The sequence below is a fragment of the Macaca thibetana genome, chromosome 10, assembly GCF_024542745.1.
Source record: "Macaca thibetana thibetana isolate TM-01 chromosome 10, ASM2454274v1, whole genome shotgun sequence".
Classification (NCBI taxonomy): Eukaryota; Metazoa; Chordata; class Mammalia; order Primates; family Cercopithecidae; genus Macaca; species Macaca thibetana.
In genome coordinates this window covers 63,487,288-63,502,242 of record NC_065587.1, presented here as the reverse complement: position 1 = coordinate 63,502,242, position 14,955 = coordinate 63,487,288, and the positions used below count along the sequence as shown (strand labels likewise).

The window sequence follows — 14,955 nt, the reverse complement described above, 5'->3', positions numbered from 1 at the left end:
CAGACATGGAGAAGAAGCAAAAAAAGAGATGTGGAGAGACCTAGCCATCAACTCCCTTCTCTCCCATCGGGCAGCTGCAGCTCTCTAGCTCCCCTCCCTTTGAGGCTCTGTCCGTCTGACTGCCTCATTCATTGAACAAGTGTTTATTATGCACCTACTAGGTGCCAACTCCATGCTTAGCACCAGGGATAGAGTGGAAAATGAAACAGGTGCAGTCCCTCCCCTCTCGGAGCCCACAGAGCGCAGGAGGCACTAATCAAGAATGTGAGGAGCCAAGCAGGATAACGAGAGACCCCGATACAGGTCTGGAAAGCAATCAGGAAGGGTGTCAAGAGAGCGCAGTGGGAGGGAGGTGCCTTCTAGACACAGGAGTCTGGGGAGGCCTCTGAGGAGGTGACGTTTAATCAGGGATCTAAATCAATAGAAGCAGCCGAATATGTGAAGTGTTGACGGGTGGATGGAACGGGTGGATGGAACAGGTGTATGGAACAGCATGGGCAAAGGCCCCATGGCAGGCAAGAGCTGGGAGTGCTGGGGAGGTAACTAAGAAGGAGACTGGCATGGCTGGGGAGGGCTGAGCAGGCTGGAGTTTTGGGTTGTTTGTTTTTTTTGTTTTGTTTTGTTTGTTTTTGAGATAGGGTCTCACTCTGTTGCCCAGGCTGGAGCACAGTGGCACAATCACAGCTCACTGCAGCCTCAACCTCCCAGGCTCAAGCAATCTTCCCATCACAGCCTCCTAAGTCACTAGGACTACAGGTATACACCTCTACACCTGGCTAATTTTTTTTTTTTTTAAGACGGAGTCTCGCTCTGTCGCCCAGGCTGGAGTGCAGTGGCCAGATCTCAGCTCACTGCAAGCTCCGCCTCCCGGGTTTATGCCATTCTCCTGCCTCAGCCTCCCAAGTAGCTGGGACTACAGGCGCCCGCCACCTCGCCCGGCTAGTTTTTTTGGTTTTTTTTGTGTTTTTTTTTTTTTTTTTTGGTAGAGATGGGGTTTCACCGTGTTAGCCAGGATGGTCTGGATCTCCTGACCTCGTGATCCATCCATCTCGGCCTCCCAAAGTGCTGGGATTACAGGCTTGAGCCACCGCGTCCGGCCGGCTAATTTTTTTTTAATGTTTTGGAGAGACAAGGCCTCACTATACTGCCCAGACAGATCTCAAACTGCTGGGCTCAAGTGATCCTCCCATCTCGGTCTCCCACAGTGCTGTGATTACAAGCATGAGCTGCCATGCCCAGCCTGAGGCTGGAGTTCTGCCTGAGGTTGAGGGTAGACCTTGAAGCATTTTAGGGGAACTGAGTGAAGCGATCCCATTTGAAGTTTGGTGGGGTTTTTTTGGTTTTTGTTGTTGTTGTTTGAGATGAGGTTTTGCTCTTGTCGCCCAGGCTGGAGTACAGTGGCACAATCTCAGCTCACTGCAACCTCCACCTCCCAGGTTCAAGCGATTCTCCTGCCTCAGCCTCCTGAGTAGCTGGGATTACAGGTGCTTGCCACCATGCCTGGCTAATTTTTGTATTTTTAGTGGAGAGAGGTTTCACCATGTTGGCCAGGCTAGCTTCAAACTGACCTCAGGTCACTGACCTGAGCTGACCTCAGGTGATCCGCCACCTCGGCCTCCCAAAATGCTGGGATTACAGGCGTGAGCCAACGCGCCTGGCCTCATTTGGTTGTGTGTGTGTGTGTGCGCGCGGGCGTGTGTGACAGAGTCTCGCTCTTGTCGCCCAGGCTGGAGTGCAATGGTGAGATCTTGGCTCACTGTAACCTCCCTCCGCCTCCCGCGTTCCAGCAATTCTCCTGCCTCGGCCTCCCAAGTAGCTGGGATTAAGGCACTCACCTGACTAATTTTTTATTTTTAGAAGAGACAGGGTTTCACCACGTTGACCAGGCTAATCTCGAATTCCTGACCTCAAGTGATTCACCCACCTTGACCTCCCAAAGTGCTGGGATTACAGGTGTGAGCCGCCACGCCCGGCCCGTTTGGGGTTTTTGAAGGACAACCCTCGTTCCACCTCTGTAGTCCCTTTGCTCTGAGGGTCTAGAAGCCTTCAGTTCTTAGGTCTGTGTTTTCTTATCTTTTTGGTATCTACCACAGAAAGATAAGTGCTGTGTATGGAGCCCCTGTGACCCCCAGAGTCTCTGCTGAGGCTAGGCAGGTTTCCATGGGGGTGGGGTCACAGAGAGGCCAAGTAAGCAGCTCTGTCCCTACCAAGCGCCGAGCCCCTGAGGAGCTGTGGCATCCACATCCTGGGCCCTGTGTTCAGAGTTCACTGTCAGGATGGGCCCGGGAATGCACTTCTAATGGTTGTCTTCAAGTGGAGGAAGGACCTGAGGTGGGAGCAGTGTCGGTCACACATCCCCAGCAGCCATGGCCTGCTATCTTGTTGACCAAACAACTAGTTGATTGAATGTCATGCTTTTCAGACAGTTGCTATGGACACGGACTTAGGCTGGAAACAATTCAGACCTTGAATGCATCAGGATTATGGAGCTGTCTTAGATGGAAAGAATCCTGGAATCTCAACTCAGCTTAATGGGCAGGGCCATGGGATGTGGGCTTAAAGATCAGGCTCAGATTCATACCCAGCGCCACCCCCTCCTGGATATGGGGCCTAGAGAGGTGACTTTAGCCATTGAGCTGCTGTTGCTCCTCTAACATGGGTGGATTTGCGACCTATTTCTTCCTTTCTTTCTTTTTTCTTTTTTTGAGATAGAGTCTCACTCTTGCCACCTAGGCTGGAGTGCAGTGGCAAAATCATGGCTCACTGTAGTCTCCACCTCCCAGACTCAAGCAATCCTCTCACCTCAGCCTCCTGAATAGCTGGGACTACAGCTGTGTGCCACCATACCCAGCTAATTTTCTCATGCTTTATTTTTGGTAGAGATGGGGTCTCGTTATGTTGCCCAGGCTGGTTTTGAACTCCTGGCCTCAAGTGATCTTCTTGCTCAGCCCAAAGTGCTGGGATTATAGGTGTGAGCCACTGCACTTGGTCCTCAGGGAACTATTTCTGCATAGTAAATCACCCCAAAACTTGGCCATGGTTTCCAACAATAAATATGTATCATCTCACAGAGCTTCTGGGGGTCAGGAATCGGGTAATGGCTCAGGGTCTTTCATGAGATGCAGTCAAGTTGTCAGCTGGGGCTGCTGCCATTTAACTAGGGCTGCAGGATCCCCTTCCAAGGTGGCTCACCCACAGGGCTGGCAAGTTAGTGCTGGCTGTTGGCAGGAGGCCTTAGTTCCTTCCACATGGCCCTCTCCTTAGGACTATTTGAGTGTCCTTACAACATGGTGGCTAACTTCTCCAAGGGAGCAAAGCAGAAGCTGCAGTGTCTTTCCTGACCTAGCCTCAGAGGTCACACTCAGTCATCTCCACAATATCCTATTGGTGACACCAGTCAAACCTGCTCATGTTGGGGGAGAGGGGTGTACACAAGGATGGGACTCCAGCAGGTGGGGACCACTGGGGTGTATCTTGGAGGCTGGCTGCCATGGTGGATGCAGCATTCCCAGCAGGAGGAGTTGTAGTGAGGATTAAATGAGCTCACATATGTGAAGCACCTGGTATACAATAAGCACTAATAAAGGATCACACACAGCTCTCCCCACTAGCCTGACTGGCTTGAGTGGAAAACGTAGCTGCCTCACTTTCTACATCGTTTCTTGGCGTCCCCAAGGCCTTCCAACCACTCTTTCATTCAACACAATCTTCATGAACACCTACTATATCCAGGCCCCGTGCTGGATGCTGGCGACACAGTAGTGGCAGAGACACAGTCTGTCCTTGCTATCCCAGGCTGCTTCAGGCATACATCCGAGACAGCAGAGAGGGGCTGGCAGGCGAGGAGCGCTTTGGACGGTGTGGTCAGGGATCACCTCTCAGTGGAGGTAGCCTGTGAGCCAAGCCCTGAATGAAGTGAGGGGGCATTATGTGGACACAGGAGGGAAGAGCACTCCAGGCAGCTGGATCAGGCAGGGCAAAAGCAGGAGCAAACCATCCATGTCCGAAGGACAGAATGAAGACCCAAGGGAAGAGGGGCAGGAAATGAGGTTGGGAAAGCCAGAAGAAGACTGGTTTTTAGGCCAGGCACAGTGGCCCACACCTGTAATCCCAGCACTTTTAGAGGCCAAGGCGGGAGGATCACCTGAGCCCAGGAGTTCAAGACTGGCCTGAGTAACATGGGGAAACCTTGTCCCTACAAAAAAATACAAAAATTAGGCTGGGTGCAGTGGCTCATACCGGTAATCCTAGCACTTTGGGAGGCCGAGGCAGGCTGATCACCTGAGGTCGGGAGTTCAAGACCAGCCAGACCAACATGGAGAAACCTGGTCTCTACTAAAAATACAAAATTAGCCAGGCGTGGTGCTGCATGCCTGTAATCCCAGCTACTCCGGAGGCTGAGGCAGGAGAATCGCTTGAACCCGGGAGGTGGAGGTTGCAGTGAGCTAAGATTGTTCCATTGCACTCCAGCTTGGGCAACAAGAGCGAAAACTCTGTCTCAAGGAAAAAAAAAAAAAAAAAGTAGTAGCTGTGCCTGGTGGTGCACAGCTGTAGTCCCAGCTACCCAGGAGGCTGAGACCAGAGGATCTCTTGAGTGACATATGCCTTTAATCCCAGTTATTTGGGAGGCTGAGGCAGGAGAATCGCCTGAACCTGGCAAGCAGAGGTTGCAGTGAGCCAAGATCACACAACTGCACTCTGGCCTGGGGGACAGAGCAAAACTCTGCCTCAAAAAAAAAAAAAAAAAAAATAGGTTTTAGTCCAAGGGCCATGGGAGTCTTTGAAAGGATCTGAACAGCAGTCATCTGAGTGAGAGACAGCGGGGACTTGGCCCGGGGCAGCGCTGTGGAGGTGGAGTGGAGGAACTCCGGGGAGATGTGGAAGGGAGACTTGTTTTTAAAGTATGTGCTGCTGAATGGGATGCAGGGGAAGCGAAAGAGGAGTCAAGGGTACTTTCTGGTTTCTGACCTGAACAAGCAGGAGGGTGATGTTGTCATGAGTAGAATCGGGGCAGACTGTGGGTGGAGCAGGTCAGGGCGGGTGAGAGATCCAGTGTTCTATCTTGGACCTGTCAGACATCCAGGGCAAGATGTCAAGGAGGCAGTTAGAGATCCGAGTCTGGCGTCTGAGACAGAGATTGGGCGGAAGATGTAAATTCAGGAGTTGTCAGATAGGTGGTGTTTAAAGCCACGTGTCAGGATGAGATCAGCAGGGGAGAGGGTGTGTTAGAGCAAGGCCAGGAGCACCCGGGTCCTCTAGCATTTAGATGTCAGAGGAGAGAAGTCAGCAAGAACCGGAGCAGGTATGAGAGATGTGGGTTGGGCACGGGAAGGGTGCCCAGAGACTCAGCCATGGTACAAGACAGCCAGCCACTGTCTACCTTCACCCCACCCCAGGAAGCAGCAAGGCCCTGGAGGCCCCCAGAGAATCCATCCTTCCCCTTCCACACATCGTCCCTTCAGAGGTCTAAGGCAGAGAATGTGTCCTCCGTGGACTGCTATGTGCACCCCCAGAATGTTCGGCCATTCCACCTCACTTCATTTCTAAGCCTTCATCATCCAACTCAGCGTTCAGCAGGACTACCCCTCCCTTCACTTAGACTCTCTACCTCTGTTCATGCCACCTTAGACAGAAGCAGGCTTTCTGGTAGTAGCAAATATGCAAGATATGAGTGGGGAATTGTAAGGGATCTGGGCTGGTTAAAGGGAAGGGCTGTGAAGAAAGGAAATGGGATTGGTAATGTCTGAAAAAGGGTTTAGGGTTAGATCAGTGAGGGACTTGATCGCCACACCAAGCAGTTTGGACTGAGGTGGGAAGAAGGATTCACAGAAGGTTCTGGCTTAAGGGAATGATGCAGTCAGGGGAGTTTTGTGTCAGAAAGAGCCATGCTGGGTTCTGTTCCTGGCCTTATCCCTAATTAGCTCTCCCATGCTCACAGGCCCACTCTGGCACCACGATGAGGTGAGGTAGGGCAGGGAGGTCCCACTCTGGCATGTGGGGGTGGTGGCTGCAGACACAGAGGCACCATGGAGCAGGGAGGTTCCCAGGGAGGCAGCAGCTTTGCTGGGCCCTCTGCGTTTCCATGAAGGCAATGAGGCTTATATTAATGAGCAGTAATTATGGGCACCCGGATGAGCCTAAGTATAACTCATTGAAAAAGGCAGCTTGAGGCAGCCAGCTGCTTCCCCCGAAAGGTCAAGGCCTGCCTATTTTAAGACCTCCCCAAGGTGAGGATCCTGCCACCCTGGGTGTTGGGTGGCTGAGGGCCTGGCACCCAGTGGGCCAGGAACCCTGACCAAGGGAGCTCAGAGGAGTCAGGGTGACCAGACGCTCAGACTGTCCTCATTCAAACCCCCCATTGCCTAGAGGAGGAAACCGAGGCATAGAAGGAGGAAGGGACCAGTTCAAGGTCACAGCAAATAAATAGCAGGGTTTGAATTTAAATCCAAGGGGTCAGGCGCAGTGCCTGTAATCCCAGCACTTTGGGAGGCTGAGGCAGGTGGATCACTTGAGGTCAGGAGTTCAAGACCAGCCTGGCCAATGGTGAAACCCCATCTTTACCAAAAATACAAAAATTAGCCAGACGTGGTGGCAGGCACCTGTAATCCCAGCTATTCGGGAGGCTGAGGCAGGAGAATTGCTTGAACTTGGGGGACAGAGGTTGCAGTGAGCCAAGATCACACTACTGAACTCCAGCCTGGGTGACAGAGCAAGACTCTGTCTCAAAAAAAAAAAAAAAAAAAAAAAAAAAAGATAGTATTTGAACACAGGTCCAACTACACGCAGTTTCCACCATGCTGTGCAGCATTCCTCACCTGGAAGCTTTGACCTGTCCCCAAGAAGCATAGTACAGTGAGGTGAGGAGGGGAACGGAGTGTGACTGATACTGATTGGGCATCGAAATGCCAGAGGCTTTCTATATGACATCACAGTTCAACCTTATTATAATTTTTAAAAGTAAGGATCATGGCCAGGCGCAGTGGCTCATGCCTATAATCCCAGCACTTTGGGAGGCCGAGGCGGGCGGATCATCTGAGGTCAGGAGTTCGAGACCAGCCTGGCCAACATGGAGAAACTCTGTCTCTACTAAAAATACAAAAAATTAGCTGGACACGGTGGCGCTCACCTGTAATCCCAGCTACTCGGGAGGCTGAGGCAGGGAGAATTGCTTGAACCCGGGAGGCAGAAGTTGCAGTGAGCCGAGATCATGCTGCTATACTCTAGCCTGAGCTACAGAGTGAGACTCTGTCTCAAAAAAAAAAAAAAAAAACGAAAAAGGATCATTATCCCCATGTTATAGAAGAGGAACCTGAGGCTCAGGAGGAATGACTGAATCACCAAGTGTCCTGCAGTGAGGAGGGGAAGGAGTAGAATCCAGTTCTGTCCTAGCTCAGGTTAGCTTCCCAGGAAACAGACTCAGGTTTGCATGTCGAAGTTTCCTGGGAAATCACTTCGGAACACCTGTGACAGGTGAAGGGGATAGGATTGGGCAGAGGGAAGAGTCGAACCTTGACACAGCACAACAGAGGCCTCAGCGAATCCCATGGGGAGCTCTGGAACTGGGATGGCCCTTTAGGGTTGTTCTGAATTGGGGCAAGGGAGCCACACCTTGGTACCCAAACATTGACCAGTTATTGGATGCAGGGTGCCCCTGGGAAGGAGTGTAAGGACAGACTGTGGGTAGAGCAGGTCAGGGTGGGTAGGAGAATGAGTGCTGTATCTTGGACCTGTCAGACTTCCAGGGCAAGATGTCAAGGAGGCAGTTAGAGATCCAAGTCTGGCATCTTGGGTGAGGCACCTCCCTATGGCTGAGAGCAGCTCCTAGTGGGAACTTGGCTGTAAATTGTCAGCAGCCAATGCTTTTGGCAGCTGGGGTCGTGAGTGCCTCAGTGCAGGGGGGTCCTGGGTGGCCATCACAGCATCCACTGCACATCCATCTCCAGAGCCATTCTCATTCCTCTGCCCCCAGATGAGAACTAGCCCCTGCTCTCAGGAAAGTTACGGGCACATGGACTCCTGTTTTTTTGTTTGTTTTGGTTTGGGTTTTTTTGTTTTTTGTTTTTTGTTTTGAGAGAGTCTTGCTCTGTCACTCAGGCTGGAGTGCAGTGACACAATCTCAGCTCACTGCAGCCTCCACCTCCCAGATTCAAGCGATTCTCCTGCCTCTGCCTCCCAAGTGGTTGGGATTACAGGTGCAAGCCACCACGTCTGGCTAACTGTTGTATTTTTAATAGAGATGGGGTTTCGCCATATTGGCCAGGGTGGTCTCGAACTCCTGACCTCAAGTAATCCACCCGCCTCAGCCTCCCAAAGTGCTGGGATTACAGGTGTGAGCCACCACGCCTGGCCTTACACTCCTTTTCTTTATGACGCTCACAGGCCAGGGGATGCTGGAGGAAGGGAGGCCATCAGTGCTAATGAGGAAGGAAAGAGTGAGTAAGTGGCCAGTCCTGGAAGAGGAGAAAAACACTACTGAAACCCCACAGGGACAGAATGGGAGAAAATATTTACAAACCATATATCTGTTAAGGGTTCAATATCTAGAGTATATATAAAGAATTCCTAGAGCTCAACAACAAAAATGACAAACAACCCAATTATAAAATGGGCAAAGGACTTAAATAGACATTTCTCCAAAGAAGATATACAAACAGCCAATAAGCACATGAAAAGATGCTCAACACGGTTAGTCATCGGGAAAATGCAAATCAAAGCCACAATGAGATACCAGTTCACACCTACTAGGATGACTATAATTTTTTTAAAAAGGAAATAAGTTCTGGCAAGATCTGGGAAAATTGGAACCCCTGTACGTCGCTGGTGGGAACGTCACATGGTGCAGCTGCTATGGAAAACAGTTTGGTGGTTCCGCAAAAAGTTAAACATAGAGGCCAGGCACAGTGGCTCACGCCTGTAATCCCAGCACTTTGGGAGGCCGAGGCGGGCGGATGACGAGGTCAGGCGTTCAAGAACAGCCTGGCCAAATGGCGAAAACACATCTCTACTAAAAATACAAAAAATAGCCAGGTGCCGTGATGGGCACCTATAATCCCAGCTACTCGGGTTGCTGAGGCAGAAGAATGGCTTGAACCCAGGAGGCGGAGGTTGCAGTGAGCCAAGATCGTGCCTTTGCACTCCAGCCTGAGTGACAAGAGCAAGACTCCATCTCAAAAAAAAAAAAAAAAAAAAAAAAGTTAAACATAGAATTACTATGTGATCCAGCAATTCCACTTGGATATTAACCCAAAAGAATTGAAAAAAATTGAAAACAGAGACTGAAACAGATACTTGGATGCCATTGTTTGTAGCAATATTATTCACAATAGCCAAAAGGTAGAAATAACCGAAGTGTCCAGCCATAAAATGGAATGAAGTTCTGACACACGCTACAACATGGGTGAACTTAGAAAACAAACATTATGCTACATGAAATAGGTCAGACACAAAATGACAAATGTTATATGATTCCACATATTGGGAATATTTAGCATAGGCAAATTCAGAGAGACAGGAAGTAGGTTATATATTACCAGGGGCCGCCAGGCATGGGGCTCATGCCTGTAATCCCAGCACTTTGGGAGGCCAAGGCAGGCATTTCATTTGAAGTCAAGAGTCTGAGACCAGCCTGGCCAACATGGTGAAACGCATTCTCTACTAAACATACAAAAATTATCTGGGTATGGTGGCATGCGCCTCTAATCCCAGCTACTTGGGAGGCTGAGGCATGAGAATCGCTTAAACCCAGGAGGCAGAGGTTGCAGTGAGCCAAGAGCACCACCGCACTCCAGCCTGGGTGACAGAGTGAGACTCTGAGACTGTCTCAAAAAAAATAAAGAAAAGAAAATAGAAGAAATTACCAGGGGCTAGGAGAAGGAGGAGAAAAGAAGTTTTTGCTTAATGGGTACAGAGTTTCTGTTTGGGGTGATGGAAAGGTTTTGGAAATAGATCGTGGTGATGGTTACACAACATTGTGAGTGTCCATAATGCCACTGAATTGCACACTTAAAGATGGTTCAAATGGCAAATTTTATGTTACATGTATTTTACTACAATAAAAGTAAAACCTATGGGAAATAGGAAAATTTATAGATACAGATGGTATCTATGGCCTGTGGTTGTCAGAAGCTGGGAAGAGCGGAAAATAGGGAATGACTGCTTATTGAGGATGGGGTTTGCTTTTGGGGTTATGAAAATGTTTCAGGACTGGGCATGGTGGCTCACACCAGTAATCCCAACACTGTGGGAGGCTGAGGCAGGAGCATTGCTTGAGCCCAGACCAGCCTGGGCAACATAGTGAGACTCCTGTCTGTACCAAAAAAAAAAAAAAGTTTTTTCTAATTAGCTGGGCATGTACCTGTTGTCTCAGCTACTCAAGAAGCTGAGGTGGGAGGACACTTGAGCCCAGGAGGTCAAAGCTGTGGTGAGCCATGATCACACCACTGCACTCCAGCCTGGGCAACAGAACAAGACCCTGTCTCGAAAGAAAGAGACTGGGTGCAGTGGCTCATGCCTGTAATCCCAACACTTTGGGAGGCCGAGGCGGGTGGATCACGAAGTCAGGAGTTAGAGACCAGCCTGGCCAACATACTGAAACCCCATCTCTACTAAAAAATACAAAAATTAGCTGGATGTGGTGGCATGAACCTGTAGTCCCAGCTACTCGGGAGGCTGAGGCAGGAGAATTGGTTGAACCCAGGAGGCAGAGGTTGCAGTGAACTGAGACCACGCCGTTGCACTCCAACCTGGGTGACAGAGTGAGACTCCATCAAAAGAAAGAAGAGAGAGAGGAAAGGAAAGGAAAGGAAAGGAAAGGAAAGGAAAGGAAAGGAAAGGAAAGGAAAGGAAAGGAGAAAGGAAAGGAAAGGAAAGGAGAAAGGAAAGGAGAAAGGAAAGGAGAAAGGAAGGGAGAAAGGAAAGGAGAAAGGAAAGGAGAAAAGAAAGGAAATATTTCAGAACTAGATGGAGGTAGTGATTACACAGCATTGTGAATTTACTAAATGTCACTAAATTGTACACTTTAAAATGACTAATTTTATGTTTCATTAATTTCTCCTCAATTTTTTTTAAAAAAGGACAAAAGGGCCGGGAGCAGTGGCTCACGCCTGTAATCCCAGCACTTTGAGAAGCCGAGGCAGGCAGATCACGAGGTCAGGAGATCGAGACCATCCTGGCTAACATGGTGAAACCCTGTCTCTACTAAAAGTAAAAAAAATTAGCCAGGCATGGTGGCGGGTGCCTGTAGTCCCAGCTACTTGGGAGGCTGAGGCAGGAGAATGGCGTGAACCCAGGAGGCGGAGCTTGCAGTGAGCCAAGATCGCGCCACTACACTCCAGCCTAGGCAATACAGCGAGACTCTGTCTCAAAAAAAAGAAAAAAGGACAAAAGAATGGGCACGGTGGCTTACACCTGTTATCCCAGCATTTTGGGAGGCCAAGGTGGGTGGATCACAGGAAGTCAGGAGTTCGAGACCAGCCTGGTCAACATGGTGAAAACCTGTCGCTACTACAAATACAAAAATTAGCGGGGCGTGGTGTTGCATACCTGTAATCCCAGCTACTAGGAAGGCTGAGGCACGAGAATCACTGGAACCCAGGAGGCAGAGGTTGCAGTGAGCTGAGACCGCCCCATTGCACTCCAGCCTGGGCGACAAGAGCGAGACACTGTGTCAAAAAATAAAAATAAGGCCAGGCGCGGTGGCTCACGCCTGTAATCTCAGCACTTTGGGAGGCCAAGGCGGGTGGATCACGAGGTCAGGAGATCGAGACCATCCTGGCTAAGACGGTGAAACCCCGTCTCTACTAAAAATACAAAAAATTAGCTGGGCATGGTGGCGGGCGCCTGTAGTCCCAGCTACTCGGGAGGCTGAGGCAGGAGAATGGCGTGAACCTAGGAGGCAGAGCTTGCAGTGAGCCAAGATCGCGCCACTGCACCCAGCCTGGGTGACAGAGGAGACTCCATCTCAAAAAATATAATAAAGTAAATTTAAAAAAATAAGGGAAAAAATTGGAAAAATAAAATCCATGATATGCAGCTAATAGGTACTCAGGAAAATATATAACTTTTCTGCGACACATTTATTAGAGTATAAGGAGATCAGAAAACAAATGAACTAAACTTATAACTCAAAAAGATGGAAAAGGTATTAGAATAAGAAAATGTGCTGAACCCAGCTTTAGCAGGGATGAGGGAGGGAGGCACCTTCCAAGGGGAGGGTTGAACCTCTAGGACTGGACTGTCAACCTGGCAGTCACTTGCCACATGTGCTATTTAAATTAAATGTTTTTTTTTTTGAGACAGAGTCTTGCTCTGTCGCCAGGCTGGATTTGCAGTGGTGCGATCTCGGCACACTGCAACCTCTGCCATTCTCCTGCCTCAGCCTCCCGAGTAGCTGGGACTACAGGCGCCCACCACCATGCCCAGCTAATTTTTTTGTATTTTTAGTAGAGAAGGGGTTTCACCATGTTGGCCAGGATGGTCTCGATCTCTTGACCTCCCAAAGTGCTAGGATTACAGGCGTGAGCCACCGTGCGTGGCCTAAACTTTTTAAAATACTAAAAATTCAGTTTCCCAGTTGCACTAGCTGCATGTCAAGTGCTCTGTGGCCCAGTGGCTACCATATTGGACAGCACAGATCTAGGGGAAGATGGACAAGAAACTAGAAAACAAGTAAACACATGAGAGTTTCCCAGAGCAGTGAGAGCTATGAAGAAGTCCTGAAGGGTGTGAGCTTGGCTAGCAGGTAGACAGCAAAAGATGGGGACAAGGCTGGAGAAGCTGATGGAGACTGGGCCATGCCAGGCCAGATGGACATCCACTCTTTGCTGAGGTCACGCCTGGTACTGTCCCATCCTCCTCACCCTCTGCCCCTCAGCTGGTGGATCCAGCCCCCACATTGTTCCCTTTCTTTGCACATCCTCCAGTTCAGCAGGGCCAGTGGGCTGGGTGGGGCCTGCATTAAGAGTCAAGAAGACCTGGGTTCCAGGCCTGGTTCCGTGTGACTTTGTGCTGTCTGATTCCCAGACTGGCGCACTTTGAATCATAGGATGTTCTAGTGGTCACAGTCTAAAACGGATTGCAGAGCTGCATTCTCTCTGGAAGCTCTAGGGGAGAATCCATCACTTTTTTTGAGACACAGTCTCACTTTGTTGCCCAGGCTGGTCTCAAACTCCTGGCCTCAAGCAATCCTCCTGCCTTGGCCTCCCAAAATGCTGGGATTACAGGTGTAAGCCACCGTGCCCAGCCACCTCTGCCGGCTTCTGAAGCCTGCCTGCATTCCTTGGCTCATGTCTCCACATCACTCTGATCTCTGCTTCTGTCAGCGCATCTCCTCTGACTCTGACCTTCCTGTTTATTTATTTATGTATTTATTTTTGAGACAGAGTCTCACTCTGTTGCCCAGGATGGAGTGCAATGACACAATCTTGGCTCACTGCAACCTCCACCTCCAGGTTCAAGTGATTTTCCTGTCTCAGCCTCCCAAGTAGCTGGGATTACAGGCGCACGCCACCACGCCCAGTAATTTTTGTATTTTTAGTAGAGACGGGGTTTCACTATGTTGGCCGGGCTGGTCTCAAACTCCTGACCTCAAGTGATCTGCCCCACCTTGGCCTCCAAAAGTGCTGGGATTACGTTTACGTAAAGGTGTGAGCCACCATGCCTGGCCCATGCCTGTTTCTTTTCTTTTCTTTTTTTTTTTTTGAGACAGAGTCTCATTCTGTCGCCCAGGCTGGAGTGCAGTGGCACGACCTCAGCTCACTGCAAACTCTGCCTGCTGGATTCAAGTGAATCTCCAGCAGCCTCAGCCTCCCAAGTAGCTGGCATTACAAGCACATGCCATCACACCCAGCTAAGTTTTTGTATTTTTAATAGAGACAGGGTTTCACTGTGTTGGCCAGGGTGGTCTCAAACTCCCAATCTCAAGTGATCCACCTACCTTGGCCTCTGAAAGTGCTGGGATTACAGGTGTGAGCCACCATGCCAGCCCATGCCTGTTTCTTATAGGAACCGTGTGATTAGCTTGTGCCCATCAGGATAATTCATGATAGTCTCACCATCTCAAGATCCTTAATCACATTTGCAAAATAACCACACCTGCCAAGTTCCTTTTGACAGGGTAGTGTGCATATTTGGGGACCATTATTCTGCCCTCCATGCTTGATGTCAGCCAGAGCTTTTGTGCTATGACCTGACCCAGCCCCTCCGAGAGCCCTCCCTCTACAACCCTTGTCCTCACTTGCTCTGCTTCAGCCACACTGACTCTTTGCCAATCCTCAGCACACCAGGCTCAGGCCACACCAAGTCTTGGGACTCCCACGTACAGGGCCGGTGGGGGCCGGGGGCTTAGAAACCTTGCCAACCTTTCTGCTCCATGGTAGACAGGAAGACTGAGGCCCAGGCCCAGACAAGGGAAGGGACTTACCTAAGTTTTGGACTAGTATTTCCAGGATGGTCCCATTTTACAGCAGGGGAAACTGAGGCACAGCAACTGCACCTAAGTGCCACCCTCTTGTGAGCCCTTGCCTTGTCCTGAGGATGTGCCCCCGTTATTGACTCTGAGAGCTCTATTCCAGGCTATCGTTGCTTCATCTCAATTGGAAATGATGGGCCTATGGGCTTGTTGGCCTCTTTGGTGTCTGAAGCCCTCAGCACCTGCCCAGCAGTCACACTTGGTAGACACTGGGTGAAGGGCAGAGTAGGTTTTTGCAGAGGGCTTACATTTGACATAGGAATTCCTCTGTTAAAGAGTTGGACGGTACTGCCCTCAGACCTGGATGAGATGGGCCTTGCCCTGGGTCCTGCTTTTTGGAAGGCCTCTCTAGCCAGGCACAGTGGCCCTCAGGTATAACCCCAGCACTTTGGGAGACCAAGGCTGGAGGATCACTTGATCCCAGGAGGCCAAGGCTGCAGTGAGCTGTGACCTTGTCGCAAAAAAAAAAAAAAAAAAAAAAAAAGCCA

The 14,955-nt window shown here is 50.0% G+C and overlaps 2 protein-coding genes across 6 annotated transcripts in view; both read left to right on the top strand.

Moving 5' to 3' along the window:
- Window positions 1-14,955, top strand: part of MYL9 (myosin light chain 9) — a 345,283-nt gene that overhangs the window by 208,112 nt on the left and 122,216 nt on the right. The window lies entirely within an intron of this gene.
- Window positions 1-14,955, top strand: part of DLGAP4 (DLG associated protein 4) — a 234,343-nt gene that overhangs the window by 116,326 nt on the left and 103,062 nt on the right. The gene's annotated exons all lie outside the window — the stretch shown is intronic.